The 17,634-nt window shown below is 40.3% G+C and overlaps 1 long non-coding RNA gene and 1 pseudogene across 3 annotated transcripts in view; one reads left to right on the top strand and one right to left on the bottom strand.

The window, feature by feature from the left end:
* The first annotated feature begins 485 nt into the window (after positions 1 to 485).
* The window catches only part of LOC113593254 (uncharacterized), a 56,049-nt gene continuing 38,900 nt past the window's right edge, over positions 486 to 17,634 (top strand). For 2 of the 3 annotated variants that reach the window (XR_008290557.1, XR_008290558.1), the window contains exons 1-2: positions 486 to 1,517; positions 12,109 to 12,180. This is a non-coding gene — a long non-coding RNA (uncharacterized LOC113593254). The remainder of the gene's footprint in view (positions 1,518 to 12,108; positions 12,181 to 17,634) is intronic. The other variant, XR_008290556.1, reaches the window with a different exon arrangement.
* On the bottom strand, positions 14,569 to 14,860 carry LOC113593253 (40S ribosomal protein S29-like; annotated as a pseudogene).

Below are 17,634 nucleotides of genomic sequence, written 5' to 3'. Positions count from 1 at the left end.
GCGCCTAGGCCCGTGGACAGCCTGTGGCTGGGGCATGGCGGTACAACCAGCAGCGTGCCTGCGAGGTGGGAGAGTGCGAAGCGGCTGGAGGGAAGCACCCGCGGCGCTCAGAGGGGCCTGAGGGGAGGAGCGAAGGGGGCCCGGGGCGCCGCGCGCGGGCGGCCGTTGGGGGCGGTTGGCCGAGGGCAGGCGGCGGTTTGGGGAGCGCGGCGACGGCTCGCGTTTTTCTCGGCGGGGTGGGGAAGGGGAAGGGGAGTCAGGGGAGGGGAGGGGGAGGTTGGGAGGGAGCCGCCGCCGCGCGCGTGCGGGCCGGCGCCGCGGCCGTTGCCGCTCCGCTCACTCCAGCCTGTTTGGGGGCACTTTGTTTGTGTCCCACAATGCTCTGCGCGGGCGGCCGGGCTGGGGAAGGGGAGGGGAAGGGGAGGGAAAGTGGGCGGGGCGGAACGAGCTCGGAGGCGGGGCGCCAGCGGGGTGGGGGTCGGGGAAAACGCGGTTAAAGCGCAAGCGCAGAAGAGGCCGCTCCCGGTCGTCTGGACTAGAGCTGTGGGTGCCTTGGTGTCCTTGCACACCAGTGGGTTTTGACACCGTCTGTGCGTGTTTATGTATACGTACACGTGCGGATTTACATTAATATGCGGCATAAGTACTGCCCAATTTGTCCTTCCTCTAGCCGTCCCCACTTAACGCTGAGAGAAGCATTTCTAGGCATGGTTCACGCTTCTTGCATTTTTTTTTTTCTTTGAACTGAAAACGAAAGAAACTCCTCGTTTCTTGAGTGGTTTCTGTAGCGGGGCTCAAACCGGAACGCCCAGCCTCTTTCTCTCGGTGAGGTGGGTGAGTCAGTAGTCCGCCCATTTTTCACCCTGGGAACCAAGGCCAGCGAAGAGGTAAGACCAAACAGGTGAGGGACGCGGTCCCTTACTTTGTAGACAACAAGCCCGCGGCCGGTCTGCCCGATCCCGAACCGCCTTTGCACCCACTGGCATTCTCTCGAGGTGCTCTAAGATTGTTCTAGCATTTCTCTGGGCGATCTGGCAGGAAGTGCGGTTCTGAAATGACTGGAGAAATCAACACTCAAATCTGTCTCATTGCCCCCAAACACGGGGGCACCTAGAGCTGTTCAAAAAATGTGCCAATTCCTTACACAACTTCGAGTCTCATTTTATTACACCATCACTTCCTCGGGGCCTTCCCGCGGGGGGAGTGTGCGCTGCACCCCAAAGTGACCGATACTGCCTGAGGGATTTTAAAGTTCTTGGTCTACTGCAGAGTCCCGTAAAGTGTTAAAATACCCAAGACCCTAAGTGCTCGCTTCCGCAGGCCGGGCGGGACTTGAGACCCGGCGGTAGGAGGGGCGCTCACTGCAGGCGGAAGCGCGCCCCAGGTGCGTGGAGGCTGACTGGGTTGCCGGCCTAGAGGCCCAGAGCGCCTCGGGCTTTTTGCTCTGAGTACTGTGTTTTCCCACGCCTCCAGCTTTGGAGCCGAAAGACTTCTCTCCAAAGGGCTTTTTGTGCAAGGTGAGTTGACGTCCTGCTTGACGTGGAGTGGATTTTTTCTCTGAAATACTTGGCGGCATCTAACATCAACCCCTTCTCTAATCCCTTTGAGAAAAAGCCAAGCATCTTGGCGCCCTGATTCTAACCATTGTACTCTACTTGAGAAATAAAGGCAATGAAAATAACGTCTAATTTTATAGTCTTTTGCAGTTACAACACATTCTCAAGTATGTAAAATGTTTAATCCCTCATGGCAATTATACTAGATAGGTTTCACAATTATGCCCACCATCATTTTTATTATTCCCATTTCACAGATGAGAAAAGTCAGAAGGATGCGAATTAGGCCCAGCAAGTTTTGTGCTGAGATTTGCAGAAGGAGAAGGCAGAGGCTTAACCTTAGGAGAGGGATGGCAGCAACAGCAAGGATCTGGAAGGGGCAGGAGCTTGAGGCCCTGGTGGGGTTTGTGTTAGAGTGTGAGCAGAAGGTAAAAACCGAGAAGAGTCAGGGTGGGAATAAAGGAGTGAAACAAATCCCATCTATCTACCTAGGGCATTTGATAAGTCAGTCAGTAAAACTCATTAGGTAAACCTTGACTGTGTCTTAAGGGACCCAGGTGGCAGCTCCTTCAAAGGCTAGAGGAGTGGTGTTGACACACACAAAAATCTTTCCTGAGGTTATTCTCACCTCTCCTTTTCTCTTCCTTTTGTGCTTTTGAATTCTATATTTAAAAACTCGATCATCTCTCGCCCCACCTTCACCCCAGGTGCGGAGGATCAGTTAACCAACAAAAGGCTGTTGGGCCCTAAGGGCACAGTGCTAGATACTTGGAGAGGGTGTGAGAAAAAATACCGAGATTAACTTTGTAGGAGCCCTCTCTATGTTTTGGCTTTGGGCAGGGTCAGTTTCTGTGGCTACTGCAGCCTCCCACCTTTTTCTTCCTGGGCGAGAAGAGACTTGCCTTTGGGTTGGTGGAATAAGTAGGCCTTTCTTTGACAGTAGGTTAAATAATACTGCTGCAGGATTTTATGAAACCAGAATCCTGCTCACAGGTGAAACAAACAAATGAAAACCCCATGAGGAACTTTAATTATTAACCTGGTATAGATGATTCTGAGGAAATCAAGTTCCAGGGAGACAGCTCATTTCAGCCATGAGATGTTTTGGGGACCAAATTTTGGCACAAATGGCAGTTTCTTGTAGTAGACCCTTAGAACTGAATGGGTATTTAGTTTTTTAGTCCCCAATTTATTTTAGAGCTAGAATGCTTTCAACTCAACAGGAAGATCTCTAGTCTGACTTGGATAATCCCAGTGGAGGAGAGCTTATTACTGCACAAATCATCCTTGTTCTCTTATTAGATCATCCCAACTGTATTAAAAATAACTTGCTCCCCACCCCAAACTTTGCACCTCTTGTATTTTCATTTCATCATCCACCTAATTGAACTGATAGGGAAAAATCTGTTATAAGATGGCCAACAGGACTGATAGGGAAATTCCAGTCCCAGAGGGAAGGCCCTTCTGGGTTCTTCTTCCTGCCCCACTTGCCATGCGTGCGCCAAATTGTCACTAATACAGAAGTAACAGACTATAAATTGTTCCTTCTGCTTATGCTCAGGACTCAGACCCCTGGAGAGTGATCTCCTCTGAGCCCCTGGTGTGAAATAAGCCTCCTGCCTTCCAAGATCTCCGAGTGCCACTTGGTTCCTTCCCCAGGTGATCCAGACCAGGTTCCGTAACAGAACAAGTCATGTCGGCTACCGCCACTACATCGTGATTCCAATCCATTAACAAGTCTTGAATTTGTCCATTCCTGTTGCCACCATCCTAATCTAAAATACCAGTAGTTTGGGGGCACCTGAGTGGCTCAGTTGGTTAAGCGTCCAACTTTGGCTCAGGTCATGATCTCGAGATTCTTGAGTTCAAGCCCCTGGGGCTCTGTGCTGACGGCTCTGAGCCTGAAGCCTGCTTCAGATTCTGTGTCTTCCTCTCTCTGCCCCTCCCCCCCTCTCTGCCCCTTTCCCGCTCATTTCTGTCTCTCAAAAATAACAAAAAAATAAAATAAAAAATAAAATACCAATAGTTTGTGCCTGGAGAATTATAATATCACTTATTTGGTTTTTCAAATACCCTCTTTCTTCCCTTCATTCTCTATATGGTTGGCAGTATAAGAATGCATAAGGATCATATTGCACAACAATTGGCTTCCTAGTGTTCTTAGGATAAAGTCCCCAAACCTTTAGGGTTTATGACACAGTTCAATCTGGGCTATGTCAATATCTTCAGCTTCATCTGTTGTTATACTCTGTCAAGGAACATGCCAGTCAGAATTTTTCCCCCACATCTTCTAAAATGCCACACTCTTTCCGCCAATGCACACATTATTCCCTCTGTGTAGAAATACTTTCATTCCTTAGCTAATTCCTCTCAATATTCAGATCTCATTTATATATGAACTTTATTGAGGTGTAATTCACATGCGGTGGAGTTTACCCACTTAAAGTGTATAATTCAGTGGATTTTAGTGTATTCACAGAATTGTGAAGCCATCACCACAATCAATTTTTGAACATTCTCCTTACCCCAAGAAGAAACTCGTACACTCATTAGCAGTGATTACCACTGGAATTCTAATGACTCGTCATTGAACACTGTAATCCCAGAACCTAGCACAGTGTCTAGCACATAATAGGTATTTGATAAACGTTTAATGGATGAACAAGTTGATGATGAAATACATGAATGTGGAAGCCAATTTTATCACCTGGTGGAATGGCAGCTTCCCAAGACCTACAATGTCAGGGAAAAAGCTTGTGTTTCAATAAATGTACCCATTCCTCCCTAAGATGCCAGAATACCCAAGATTAGATTTCATCCTTTTTATTTTTTGAAGATTCTTCTGGTCTTTAGGATACAACTATTGGAACACAACTCATCTTCAGAAAGGGAATTTATGGTTTAATTTTAATTTTTTAATTCAAGGAAGTGGGCAGTGATTTAATCTTAATGCTTACGTCTGTGGTTAGTCCCACCTCCCCACCGGACACAATACTATTTTTCTCTTTCACATGACTCTCAACCAAACTTCTCAAAAGAATTATCTATACTCACTGTTCTTCATTTTTGAACTTTCTTCATTACTTCTCAACCCCTCTAATTTTATTTTCCCTTCACTCCACTAAAATCTTCTTAAAATCACCAGTTATTTTGATGTTGCTAATCCAAAGGTCATTTTTCACTGTTATTTTACTGGACTTTGGAGCAGCATTTGGTCTTGTTGACCATTCTTTCCAACTTGAACACTCTCTTCCTTGTCTTTACTGATATTCCCACTGTGTATCCAAGGTTGAGAACCAGTGTTCATACTATATTCCTTGGCCAGTGATTCTTAAAATGAGGTACTCAGGCCTACATACAGCATCAGTGTCATCTGTCAAATTGTTAGAAATTTAAATTCTTTTTTTATTATTTTTTAAAACTACAATTTATTGTCAAATTGGCTTATATACAACACCCAGTGCTCATCCCAACAAGTGCCCTCCTCAATGCCCATCACCCCTTTGCCCTCTCCACCCTCAATTTGCCTTCTGTATTTAGAGTCTCTTGTGGTTTGCCTCCCTCCCTCTCTGTAACTATTTTTTTCACCTTCCCTTCCCCCCTGGTCTTCTGTTAAGTGTCTCAAGATCTACATATGAGTGAAAACATATATTTGTCCTTCTCTGAATGACTTATTTCACTCAGCATAATACCTTCCAGTTCCCATGTTGCTGCAAATGGCATGATTCATTCTTTCTCATTGAGAAATGTAAATTCTTAAATCATCCCTAGGCCTATGAATCAGAAGCTCTGGGGTTAGGGCCCAGTGATCTGTGTTTGTATGAACTCTCCCAAGTATTTCGGATCAATGCTCAAGTCTGGAAACCAATGCCCAGGCAACTATTGATTCTTAAATGTATACCACTAGCCCAGTTCTGCCTACCCAGTTCCCTGTCTGCCTATCTAACTGCCTATTAGTTCTACTTTGCTTGGTTGTCTCAGAGACACCTCAGACTCAACATGTCCAGTCCAAAATAGAGTAATGGCCTTCTGTAAACATAGTTCTCGCTCATTGTTTTCTAAGTCACTGAAGGGTACCACTTCAGATCTAGAAATAAAACTCAGAAACCCAGAATCATCCCTGACACCTCCGTCATACACATCCTTGCAGGATATCCAGTTGTTTATCCACTTATGTCAATTTTGCTTTCCAAATTAAAGAAAAATAACTTCTTTGCAGTGAAGAATTTTACACGTATAAAATATAGAAGAGTTAAAAAAACATAAAAAATATATAAGTGTGTACCTATCACCCAAGCCCCCAAATCCAACCAGTGGCCAATGTTGCTTCCTCCATACCCCCAGCTATTTTCCCCTTCCCATATTATTTTGAAGCAAATTGCAGATACCGTATGTAAATATTTGAGTCTATATCTCTACAAAAGATAGAAAAAAATGCCACAATGCCATTATAATTTAAAAATAGCAATTATTTTATAATATAAATTATTTACATTTCCAATAGACTCATAAATATTACTATATATGTATAATTTGTTTCAGAGAGGAACTGGCTGATTTTGGTTGGTGTATCTTTTTTTAATTTTTTAATATGTTTTTCTTTTATTTTTTTTTTGCTAATTTTTTTTATGTTTATTTATTTTTGAGAGAGAGGCAGAGTGTGATCAGGGGAGGGGCAGAGAGAAAGAGGGAGACAGACTCCAAAGCAAGCTCCAGGCTCTGAGCTGTCAGCACAAAGCCCGATGCAGGGCTCCAACTCACAAACCATTAGATCACGACCTGAGCTGAAGTTGGACACTTAACCGACTGAGCCACCCAGGCTCCCCCATTTATTTTGATTTTTTGAAAGAAAGAGACAGTATGAGTAGGGAAGGGGCAGAGAGAGAGGGAGACACAGAATCTGAAGCAGGCTCCAGGCTTCTAGCTGTCAGCACAGAGCCCCAGGGGCTTACACTCAAGAATCTCGAGATCATGACCTGAGCCAAAGTTGGACTTTTTTAAAAAAATTTTTTTATGTTTATTTTTGAGAGAGAGAGAGAGAGAGAGCAGGGGAGGGGCAGAGAGAGAGAGGGAGACACAGAATCCAAAGCAGGCTCCAGACTCCAAGTAGTCAGCATAGAGCTGGACACGGGGCTCGAACTCATGGGTTGTGAGATCAGGACCTAGCCGAAGTCGGACCTTAACCAACTGAGCCACCCAGGCGCCCCTGGAAGTCGGACTCTTAACCAAATGAGCCACCCAGGCACCCCTGTTGCTGTATCTTTTAAATCTTCTGTAATTAACAGAATTTTTTTTTTTTAACATTTATTTATTATTGACAGAGAGAGAGAGAGAGAGAGAGTGCAAGCAGGGGAGGAGCAGAGAGAAAGGAGACACAGAATCCGAAGCAAGTTCCAGGCTCTGAGCTGTCAGCACAGAGCCTGATATGGGGCTCAAACTCATGAACCCTGAGATCATGGCCTTAACTGAAGTCGGATGCTTAACCGACTGCACCACCAAGGCACCCCAATCCTCTATTTTTTAAAAAATAATCTCCTATATTTTTGTCTCTGTTTTCCTAGTAATATTTTATTTTTATTTAAGGAAGTAAGTTGTTTGCCCTGTAGTTTTGGTCACAATCTGAATTTTGTCAGTTGCATCCCCATGGTATACTTAACATGTTCCTTTGTCCTCTGTATTTTTTATAAATTGGTAGTAAGATCTAGATGTTTTATTAGATTCAGGTTTAATTTTTTAACAAGGTGTTTTCATAGGTGGTGGTGTGTTTTTCCATTAGAAGACATACAGTGTGTGCTTATCTTTCTTCTAATGTAATCTCCTTTGTAACTGCTGTTGAGTAATGCCTGGAGAAATTCATTCATTAGGAGTTTTAAATGGGGATATAATTCTATCATTCTTCACATATTAGCTGCAATGTTTCTACAGAGGGAAGTTACCCCTCTTCAATTATTGGATTACTTAGTGGTTTAATTTATATAAGACAGCAGGATAGATACTTGCTTCTTTCCCTTTTTACTAAATATCTCTTAACCCCATCTACTCTCATTTTCAACTACTACCATCCTGATAAAAAATTCTTAACCTAACTTCCAAGATCTTGAATCTTTGTTATCCTACTCCTCTTACAAGGTCCTGAATGATCTGCTCCCTGCCTATTTCTCCAACCTCATTTTATACCTCTTTCCTTTTTTTTTTTTAAATTTTTAAGGTTTTTTTACTTATTATTAAGAGACAGAGAGACACAGAGCATGAGCAGGGAAGGGGTAGAGAGAGGGGAGACACAGAATCTGAAGTAGGCTCCAGGCTCTGAACTGTCAGCACATAGCCTGACGCGGGGCTGGAACTCACAAACTATGAGATCATGACCTGTGCTGAAGTAGGTCACCTAACCAACTGAGCCACCAGGCACCCCATTTTATACCTCTTTCTAGCTCCTTTTCTTACTATATCTGAGCCACACTGACCATTTTTTAAATTTCCTAAATCTTCAAGGTCTTCCCCATTTCAGGGCCTTTGTGCATGACCCCTCTGTCTGGAAAACTGTCTCCAACTTCCTCTTTCCATACTAACTCTTAAATTGCTTTCGTAAGGAAGTTTAGACTGGTATTCCAATTATAACCTCTCATATCACCTTCTACTTATCCTTCATAGCACTTCTCGTAGTTGTATTTATGTGACTATTTCTTTAATATTTGCCCCTGCCACCGAACTATTAAGTTCCATGAAGGCAGGGACCATGTCTCTTTGGGCACAATATTTTTTCCCTAAACTTAACTTAATGCTTGGAATATAGTATGTGCACAAATAATAAATGCTGAATTGAACAACATTGAATTGAAGTCAGATTTGGGAAAAATAAAATACTTTGTCTCTATTTTTAAAGAGCAAATATATGTAACATTTTTTGAGTGCAAAGTACCATTCTAAGTTCTTCTAATATTCACTACAACCATATGAAGTAGATATTATAATTATCTCTACTTCAACAGTTAAGGAAGCTAAAGAGAGATTTAAGCCATTTGCCCAAGCTCATGTAGATAGTAAATGTCAGAGTCAGGATTCAAATCTAAACAATCTAGCTCTAGAACCCAAGGCATCAGGTTCAAATCCTAATGTACTGCAATTTGTAGGAATACACTACGCAAATGTCTGCATTGGAGAGGAACTGGCCTTAATTTTTTGAATCCTAAATTCAAAAATCCCAACCAAGGGGCTTATTGGTTTAGCTCAGGTCAGGTACTCATCCCTGAACCACTCACCTAATTCAAGACAATGGACATGATAAGAACATGAGGCTTTCATGCCAGATATGTGGATGCTGAGGAACAGTTTCCAGGAGAATGGGGCATGCCAGGCAGACAATCTCATAGTAGAGTACACACATATTTCTTCCCATATATCCAGTTTCATAAACTCCCTTGTCTGCTATAATGTAATTTCATCACACAGAATAACAGATAGCTTGACACCTCTTACTGAGAAACTATTCAAAGACATCCCAGCTGCTACATTTATCTGATTCCCAGAATGAACAGAATCAAGTCTGGATATGGTTGTACACAATTTTGCAATCTATGGGCTAAATGACAAATTTAATGATCCTCAAAACAGTAGAGTCACAACCTTCGCAAAGGGTCTAAAATCAGCTCCTGCCATGTGAGAAATTACCTTGGGGTACTGGTAGTGAGAAGTAAGGGGAAAGAGGTGAGGGAGATTAACATACTGTGGATAAGGTACAAGTGGGCTGAAAGACCCATACTACCCAAATATAGGCCATACAATGTTCCTAATCCTTTTTTTCCCTTCCTGTGTCAGCTTTCCTCACCTATGGTGAGGTAATGAGGATCAGAATTGAGTTTGAGCAGGGGTCCAACAGACTGAAGCTACATGGAGCCAACAGACATACTTGTCTATTAGAAAGATTGCAAAGGCAAGTATACCTAGTCAATAGCTGTATTTCACAAATTAGCCTGGTGAGTAGCTGTGGATTTATTCCACATTTCTTGGGCAGAGGACAAGTGAGGCCAGAATGGTATCATCTATGGATGGCTGATTTAAGACCTCATAAATGTTGAACACTTAAAGTACCTCATGCATCTTTAGTGAATTGTGAATATTTGGTACATCTTGGTTCTTCTTTCACTTTGTAGTTCAGAACATGTATGATCTATCTCTCCAATATACCCCTCATGCCATTTGCTTCTGTACTGTTTCATCTAGCCTCCTTATTTTTTATTTTTCTTATTTTCTATAACAGAATTAAAAAGTCTTTTTTAAAAGTTTTATTTATTTGTTTGTTTATTTGTTTATTTATTTAAAGTAATCTCTACACCCAACATGGAGTTTGAATTCACAATTCTGCGATCAAGAGCTGCATGCTCTTCTGACTGAGCCAGCCAGGTGCCCCCAAAATTCTTTTTTGTTTTTTAGTTTAAAAAAATGTTTATTTATTTTTGAGAGAGAGAGAGAGAGAGAGAGAGAGAGAGAGGACACAGAATCTGAAGCAGGCTCCAGGCTCTGAGCCGTCAGCACAGAGCCCAATGTGGGGCTTGAACTCATGAACCATGAGATCACAACCTGAACCAAAGTCGGATGCTTAACCAACTGAGCCACCCAGGTGCCCCGCCCTGAAAATTCTTAATACAACAAATGCATATTACAAATTTAAAAATCACGTATAGTTAAAATTACCTTTGAAAATCTCTTAAATCACCGTAAAGCAAAATGTGTAATGTTTACGAGCCATATTGGAGGCTGCCACGCTGCCTCTAAATAAAGTCCAACACAGTGGATTTTTCCTCCTGTGTTGGAACAGATTGCTCTTTCTTCAACTGAGCATCAGAGGAAGTTGTTGGTTTCTATTTAGGGACTCTAGATGTGCACTCAGATTGCTAGGTGTCCACACTGCACCAGGTAGGAAACTGAGACCAGCTGAGGAATTGACACATTTATGTCTTCTCTCTCATGCTTACCCTGAACAGTCACTTGCTGAGTGAAATGATCTGATGCCTCTTTCTCTCAGGCCCACTTGAATTCATATGAATTAAATGTGTGTATGTTGTTCTAGAATAAAAACGTAAAGTAATGAAAGACAAACAGGATATTTATAACTTAAAAACCTTTAGAAAGAAGAAAAGAGAAAGCGACATACACTGGTCACAGCTACAGATTTTATCTCCTATCTTGCTGAAGAGTTGAGTGAAGGAGATCATAGGACCAGCAGATCTCATAGACATTCATTTGTTAACTCACCCCCTTAGTAAGGAATAATTTCAGTATGTGTGCCCCAGGTTCTGTCTTCTGGGAGAATTTCCCATGTTTATATCTCACAGGGCCATCCCTGAGAAAGAGCTTAGGGAGATTCCTCTGAAGAGGGAGGACTCGACTATTTTAGGGTGTACTTTTTGTTGGCATATACATTTGGACTGTGGCTTGTCTTAAGGGTTAAGCAATAATCACAGCACCCTATGCAAGGATTGAGGGTTTTTGTTTTTGTTTTGTCAGTACTTCTTTAAGACTTTAGTTAGCTGCCTATTGTTTTCACTTTGGGGGACGGTGAGTTTGTTAATAACCCAATCTAGAAGGCATTTGTGGTAAGGAGTGTAAGATGGCGATTTACCAAAGCTGTGACAGATGGTCATCTTTAGATCAATGCAATGCTGTCCAGTGATAGGTATTACAAAAATAGAATTCCCATAGTAGCCATCTGGATGGGGGGAAAGGTGTTCCCAATTCCCTTAAGTGTTTTCCTAATGCAGGCTTGTACTCGTACTACATTTTGCTAGTCAGTTCGTTCTTTTATTTTCCTAGATGACTATTTCCTAACATCTCTTCTGTCAAACCCCCAATACCTCCTTTCCTACTCTCACTCATAACTGATGACCACCATAACAATAATTACCACACATTTAGTGGCATAACACAACACAATGTATTGCCTTCTAGTTCTGTGGGCCTTGACACAGGTCCTGCTGGGTTATAAGCAAGGTGTAGGCAGGGCTGTCCCTTTCTGGAAGCTCAAGGGGAGAATCCATCTTGTCTTTTCCACCTTCCAGAGGCCACCTGCATTCCTTGGCTCCTGGTCTCCTTTTTCCATCTGCAAAGTCAGCAACTTTCTGACCCTTTTCCCATCATCACATGTTACTCTGGCCCAATCTTGTGTTTCCCTCTTCCACTATTTTTTAGTAACAGTTTTATTGAAGATCTAATTCACATACCATACAATTCACCTGTTTTAAAGTGTACACTCCCATAGTTTTAGTGTATCCATGGAATTGTTCTTCACAACAACCAATATAGAACATTTTTCATCATCCCCAAAAGACACCCTGTACACCCTAGCGGTCACCTTTTTGTTCTCCCCACCCACAGAGCCTGGCAAGCAAAAATTTTTCTTTATCTATGGATTTGCCTGTTGTGGACATTTAATATAAATGGAATAATACAGTATGTACTCTTTTGTGCCTGACTTCTTTCACTTAGCCTGTTTTCACAGCTCAGTCATGTTGTTGCATGTGTCTGTATTTATTTCATCCCTTTCTTCTGCTTTTAGGACTCTTCTACAAATAAAATGCACTTGTTAGGAAGAAGAATTTCTGTTGGCAGTACAAGGAAGGAAGAACAGGTATGGGAAAAACTGATGAATATCCATAAAAAAATACAGCACACTAACACTTGTTTTATTTTTATTTTATTTTGTTTTTCTTTGTTAGTTATTCTTTTCTGGTTGTTGACAAAATTTCCAAAGGATTTATCTCAAATGTAAAAGGAGATTTAGGATTTGAATTGCCATAGGCAAGGTATATAGAAGAAGTCCCTCCTTGCTTCAAAATGAGAACCAATTTGGAAAGCTTCCAGGTTTACCAATAATTGGTTTATTATCATAAGTTTATTGCATTCAAAGTTGAGAGGGCAACTGCTCCTATGGTTCGATTTTGATGTCATGTGGAGGAGCTGCTCCATTCCTTAAATTACCCTGTGTTGGAAGGAGTATATTTGCTTCTACAATGGGATTTTATATTTAGATGTCAATTCCTTGAATTTAAGGCAAAGTCTCCTTTTTATTTAGTGGGCTCACCAATATATATCTGTACATCAAGCATTTTTCCTGAACTCCACAACAAATAGCCATCTGTTCCTGCCCCACGATCATTTCACATGCAACATTTCCAGAGAAAAATGATTTGTCTTGCCCTGGACCTATTTCTTCCTTTGAGTTTCTCATTTCAGTGAATTGTATTACCATTCACCAAATTTCCCAAGGTAGAAACCTTAGTCTTCCCATCACCCATACCCAACCAGTAACTAGTCTCCTGAGTTGTTATCATGAATATTTGTTAATTCTTTCTGCCGGTCTCCATGGCCATTACCAGCACCTTAGTTCAGGCCCTTCACCAGTTCTCATGTGTAAGACTGGTGAGATGAGCCCCTCTTCTGTCCATTCTCCACAGTGTAGCCAGGGATACAGAGCTGATCACATGATTTCTCTTTCTAAAAGCTTGTACAATGTTTTACTCATTGCCCTTAGGATACAGTTCAAACTCCCATATAATGTAAGATATCTATTTTCTGAGCCTTGTCTACTCTCCAATATTTATCTTCCTCTCATCACCTTACCATCACCAATTTCATGTTATCATATTTTCCCAATCTGCTTATATTCTGCTTATATTTCCCAATCTGCATATTTTCCCAATCTGTTTATATTCTCTTTACTGTCTGTGTCTTTTTATGTATCACGTCTCTTGCCTGAGAAACCCTTTTCCCCTTTCCTCTGGCTAACTCATATATGTTGAGACTCAGGTTAGTCACTAATATCCTTTAGAAAGGATGTTTCCAGATATTTCCTGCTTGAGCTAAATGCTCCTACCTACGTGCTTCATAACTTCTGTATACTTAACCAATACCATGATACTTATCACATGGTTTTATCTGTTAATTTTACTTTATGTTTTTCCAAGCACATTATAAAGTCCTTTATGACAAAGACTATTTTTTTGTGTATCTTTGAAAGCTGAGAACCTGCCAGAGAGCTGACAATTGGTTAGCTTTCAATAAATTTTGGTTAAATAAAGGGATAAAGATTAAATGACATTTAATGAGTGGTTTGGGAGGGCTATGAAAACACATTTCATCCCCAGTATAGTTAAGTTTTTTTATTGTGGTAAAATACACATAACAGAAAATTTACCATTTTCACCATTTAAAAAAAATATTTATTTGTTTTTGGGAGAGAGACAGACAATGCAAGTGGGGGAGGAACAGAGAAAGAGGGGGACACAGAATCCAAAGCAGGCTCCAGGCTCAGAGTTGTCAGCACAGAGCCCGACATGGGGCTCGAACCCACAAGCCATGAGATTGTGACCTGAGCTGAAGTCGAATGCATAACCAACTGAGCCCCCCAGGAGCCCCCCATTTTAACCATTTTTAAGTGTATAATTCAGGGACATTAAGTACATTCGAATTGTGGTGCAAACGTTACCACTAATCCTTTCCAGAACACTTTCGTTATCCCAAACAGAAACTCTGTGTACATTAAACGATAACTCCCATTCTACCCTTCCCACAGTCCTTAGAAACCTCTATTCTACTTTCTGTTTCTGTGAATTTGCCTATTCTCGGTAACTCATAAAGTGGAATCATGTAATATCTGTCCTTTTTTTATCTGGTTTATTTCACTTAGCATACTGTTTTCAAGGTTTGTTCATGTTGTAGCATGTACCAGAATTTGATTTGTTTTTAAGGCTAGAAAACATTCCATTGTATATGTATACTACATTCTGTTTGTCCATTATCTGTTGATGGACACTTGGAGTGTCTTGCTATGAATATTGGTATACAAGTATCTGTTTGAGTCCCTGGTTTAAATTCTTTTGAATATAAGCCTAGAAGTGGAAGTGCTGAATCCTATGGTAGTATAGTTTATGTTTACCCTTGTGAGGGACCACAACACCTGTTTTCCAAAGTGGCTGCATTTTACATTCCCACCAGCAGTGAACAAGAGTTCCAACTCTTTTTTTTTTTCATAATTGAAGTATTTTTATTTTATGTACAATGAGTTGACACTAGGTAGGTATCTTGGATATCCTCAGTTAAGGTAGGTATCTTGGTTGACCCATTCAAGGAAGTTCAGTTTATCCAACTTAATGAAGCCTATATCCTTCGTGTCCTGACAGAAACACCAGCAGCACATATTGAGGCTGTATTTCCAGTTCAGAGCGTGCTGGTTTGAGCAGATGCAGCAAGAAATGAGAATGCTGGCCACATTTCCTCGAATGGCTCCAGTAGAGCTGCTGGTGATCCATCTTGTTTGCTTGGATGCGATGAGGCAAATGGCTGAAAAAGGTTCCAGTTTCTCACATCTTCACCAACACTTCCTTTTTACTCCCTCCCTTCCTCCCTCTTCCTTCCTTCCTTCCTTCCTTCCTTCCTTCCTTCCTTCCTTCCTTCCTTCCTTCCTCCTTCCCTCCCTCCCTTCCTTTCTATGCTTTTGAGCATGAACTAGTATCTCCTTGTGGTTTCAATTTGCATCTCCCAAATGGCTAGTGATGTGGAGCACCTTTACATTTGCTTGTTCACCAATTGTATATCTTTTTTGGATAAATGCCTTTTCAAGTCTTTTTCCTCTTTTTATATTGGTTTGTTTTTTGTTGTTGTTGAGTTGTAGGAATTCTATATATTCTGGATATAAGATACATGATCAGCAAGTATTTTCTCTCTTTTGGTGTGTTATCGTTTCACTCTCTTGATAGTGTCCTTTGAGTAACAAAAGTTTTAATTTTAATTTGGTCCAATTTATCTACTTTTTATTGTTGTCATCTATTTGTTTTTAATGTCATATCCAAGAAATCATTGCCAAAATCCAATGTTAAGAGTTTTTTTCTATATTGCCTTCTAACAGTTTTATAGTTTCAGCTCTTATGTTTAGGTCTTTGATCCAGTCTGAGTTAATTTTTACATACGATGCTAAGGTAAGGGTCCGGTTTCATTCTTTTGCATATGGATATCCAACTTTCCCAACACCATTTGTTGAAAGACTACCCTTTCTCCATTAAATAGTCTTGGCACCCCTCTTGAAAATCATTTGACCACAAAATTAGACTTTATTTCTTGGGTCTCTATTCTATATGTTTATACTTATACCAGTACCATGCTGTTTTGATTACTGTGGCTTTATAGTAAGTTTTGTAATCAAGAAGTGTGAGTCCTTCAACTTTATTTTTCTTTTTAATATAGTTTTGGCTGTTTGGGGTCCCTTGAGATTCTGTGTGAATTTTAGAATGGATTTTTCTATTTCTGCAAAAGTCATTGGGATTCTGATAGAAATATCATTGAATCTGTAGATTGCTTTTTGATAGTATTGATATCTTAATATTATTAAGTCTCCAATCCATAAACGTGGGATGTCTTACCATTTATTTCTGTCTTTAATTTTTTTCAGCCACATTTTATAGTTGTAAGTGCACACTTATTTTGCCTCCTTGGTTAAGTTTGTTTCTAAACACTTTATTCTTTTTGGTGCTATGGTAAATGGAATTTTCATTTTAGATTCTTTATTGCTATTATATAGAAATAGCAATATAGAAATATGCACTCTTTTTGACTGTTGATTTTTGTATCCTGTAAGTTTTCTGAATTTTTTATTAGTTTTAACAGTGTTTGTGTGTATGTGTGGTGTGTGTGTGTGTGTGTGTGTGTGTGTAGAATCTTTAAGGTTTCTACATATAAGATCATGTTGACTGTGAACACAGGTAATTTTACCTTTTTATCCCCCCCCCCCATGTGGATACCTTTCCTTCCTTCCATATTTTTTCTTTTCCCTCCCTTCCTCCCTCCTCTACCTCCCCCTCCTCCTCTTCCTCTTTTCCTCCTTCTTTTTTCTTCCTCTTCCCTCCTTCTTCTTCCTTTTCTGCTTCTCCCTCTCCCTTCCTCTTTTTAATGTAAGTTTTTACCCTTGTAAATGTCCCTATTAGAACTACTTTTGCTACATTCCATAAATTTTGATATGTTTTATTTTCATTTTAATTTTTACCAATGTATTATCTAATTTCACTTGTGAGTTCTTCTCCAACTCATTGATTGTTTAAGACTATGTTCTTTAATTTCCACATATTTTTGATTTTTTAAACGTCCCTTCTATTTTTGATTTCTAGTTTCATTCTATTTTGCTAAGATGATGCATTGGAGGCACCTGGGTGGCTCAGTTGGTTAAGCATCTGACTCTTGGTTTCAGGTCAGGTCATGATCTCATGGTTTGTGAGTTTGAGCCCTGTATTGGGCTCTGCTCTGACAGTGATGACAGCATGAAGCCTGCTTGAGATTCTCTCTCTCTGCCACTCCCCTGCTTGTGCACTCTCTCTCTTTCTCAAATTAAATAAATAATCCTAAAGATGCATGATATCAATTTTTTAAAATTTATTCAGAATTGTTTTGAATATATGTATGAATGCATATATATATATATGCTGATTAATGCATACATGCTTATACTTAATCTTTTTGATGAATTGAATCTTCTGTCAATATATAATGTCCTTATTTATCTCCTTTTTTTTATTATGAAATTTATTGTCAAATTGGTTCCCATACAACACCCAGTGCTCATCCCAACAGGTGCCCTCCTCAATACTTATTTTTCTCTTGTAACAGACTTTAACTTTATTTCTACTTTGTCTGATATTAGTATAGTCATCCTAGTGCTCTTTTGATTATTGTTTGCATGGAATATCTTTTTCCACCCTTCCATTTTCAGTCCCTTTATGTGTCTTTGGATCTAAAGTGAGTCTCTGGTAGACAGTATATAGTTGGATCATATTTTTAAATCAGTTCTGCTAGTCTATGCCTTTTGATTGGAGAGTTTAATCCATTTACGTCTAAAGTAATTACTGATAAGTGATGAATTACTAAATCCTATACCTGAAACTAATATCACACTATATGTTAACTAACTGGAATTTAAATAAAAAACTTGGAAGAAAAAAATAAAATAATTACTGATAATAAAGAACTTACATTTATCATTTTGCTATTTCGTTTTTATATGTCCTATAGTTTTTTTGTTTTTCATTTACTCCATTAC

Source organism: Acinonyx jubatus, chromosome D1 (genome assembly GCF_027475565.1).
Source record: "Acinonyx jubatus isolate Ajub_Pintada_27869175 chromosome D1, VMU_Ajub_asm_v1.0, whole genome shotgun sequence".
In the NCBI taxonomy this organism is placed as follows: Eukaryota; Metazoa; Chordata; class Mammalia; order Carnivora; family Felidae; genus Acinonyx; species Acinonyx jubatus.
This window is presented reverse-complemented; position numbering and strand designations above follow the sequence as displayed.